Below are 2446 nucleotides of genomic sequence, written 5' to 3' on the forward strand. Positions count from 1 at the left end.
TTAAAATCCAGTTTCAACTGTTCAGAGCTGCCCTTCATAATGTCATTAAAACCCACATGGACTACGATATAATTGATTTCCATGACCTGACTTAGTATATTCGGGAGGAGCTTAGTAGTGTCATTTACTTGAGCTCCGGGATAGGACGTTGTTTTTGCACCAGGAACAGTCACATTTCTTACCATTGAGCTGCCCAAAATCACGGCTGGCGAGAAGGACGAGGAAATTCACTCACTCCCATGCTTCACAGGATGCAGGCCTCCGACAGATGGAGAAGCCCTGCTCGATCCAGGGCAGGGACGGAAGGTTGCTTCCACGGCTCGTGACATGCGACCATCGTTGATTGCCTTTCTCCTCATGCTGTGCTCCTTCAACGGCGCTATCAGATGGGGGAGCTCCGGGCAACACCGGCCAGTCGGATAACGACAAAAGACAAGGCAGAGATCTATCCAACAAGTGCGAACGACGTCCAGCCACCGGCGTAGAAAATGTAAACATTCCACTCTGCATTTTCCCCAGTTTCTTACGTAGGCTGGCGACCTGCGTGATCAAGGAAGCCACCTCAAGCCTATAATCCTCGGCAAGTAAACAATTGCCACATTGGAACTCTGAGTGATCCGTTTGTCCTGAAACAAAGCGTAATATATACAGCTCCTACAGCTCTGGAACCGTTCATTTACTTCTCCAGACAAAGAGGGCTCCATTGGAAAACTCATCTGGCACTAACTTCGTTAGCTTGATGGCTAGCAGCTTAGCATCTCTGTCAAGCAGGCTTCAACCTGTCTCTTAAGGGGGATTCCGGGACAAGAAATAGCGGTCCTAGCTGTTAAAATACTGTTGGAATCCACGACGCGGTTCTGTATTCGTTTTTATGAATAGCGTTTTTGTTTTAATCCAAAATAACAAACCAAGTGTTTTCCAGCATACAATGTTCAGCTGCGCACTCTGATGACGGTATGGTAAAAAGCAAAAATATCTTATTTACATAGGTATTCAGACTAGAAATTTAGCTCAGCTGCATCTTGTTTCCATTGACCATCCTTGAGATGTTTCTTCAACTTGATTGGAGTCCACCTGTAGTAAATTCAGTTAATTGGACATGATTAGGAAAGGCACACACCTGTCTATATAAGGTCCCACAGTTGACAGTGTATTTCAGAATATATATATATTTTTTTACATTTTAGTCAATTAGCAGACGCTCTTATCCAGAGCAACATACAGTTAGTGAGTGCATACATTTTTCATACTGGCCCCCCGTGGGAATCAAACCCACAACCCTGGCGTTGCAAGCACCATGCTCTACCAACTGAGCTACAGGAGGGAGGTTGAAGGAATTGTCCGTAGAGCTCCGAGACAGGATTGTGTCGAGGCACAGATCTGGGAAAGGGTACCAAAACATTTCTGCAGCATTGAAGGTCCCCCCAAAAACAGTGGCCTCCATCATTCTTAAATGTAAGAAGTTTGGAACCACTAAGACTCTTCCTAGAGCTGGCTGCCCGGCCAAACTGAGCAATCGTGGGAGAAGGGCCTTGGTCAGGGAGGGGACCAAGAACCCGATGGTCACTCTAACAGAACTCCAGAGTTCCTCTGTGGAGATGGGAGAACCTTCAAGAAGGACAACCATCTCTGCAGCACTCCACCAATCAGGCCTTTATGGTAGAGTGGCCAGACGGAAGCCACTCCTCAGTAAAAGGAACATGACAGCCCGCTTGGAGTTTGCCCAAAAAGGCATCTAAAGACTCTCAGACCATGAGAAACAAGATTCTCTTGTCTGATGAAACCAAGATTGAACTCTTTGGCCTGAATGCCAAGCGTCACGTCTGGAGGAAACCAGGCACCATCCCTACGGTGAAGCATGGTGGTGGCAGCATCATGCTGTGGGGATGTTTTTCAGCGGCTGGGACTGGGAGACTAGTCAGGATCGAGGGAAATATGAATAGAGCAAAGTACAGAGAGATCCTTGATGAAAACCTGCTCCAGAGCGCTCAGAACCTCAGACTGGGGCCGAAGGTTCACCTTCCAACAGGACAACGACCCTAAGCACACAGCCAAGACAACGCAGGTGTGGCTTTGGGACAGGTCTCTGAATGTCTTTGAGTGGCCCTGCCAGAGCACGGACTTGAACCGGATTGAACATCTCTGGAGAGACGTGAAAATAGCTGTGCAACGACGCTCCCCATCCAACCTGACAGAACTTGAGAGGATCTGCAGAGAGGAATGGGAGAAACTCCTCAAGTACAGGTGTGCCAAGCTTGCAGCGTCATACCCATGAAATATTGAGGCTGTAATCACTGCCAAAGGTGCTTCAACAAAGTACTGAGTAAAGGGTCTGAATACTTACGTAAATGTGATATTTCTGAAAATGTTTCTTCTTCTAAAAACCTGTTTTTGCTTTGTCATTATGGGGTAATGTGTGTAGATTGATGAGGGGGAAAAACTATTT

The sequence above is a fragment of the Coregonus lavaretus genome (genome assembly GCF_964263955.1).
Source record: "Coregonus lavaretus genome assembly, chromosome: 22".
Lineage (NCBI taxonomy): Eukaryota > Metazoa > Chordata > Actinopteri > Salmoniformes > Salmonidae > Coregonus > Coregonus lavaretus.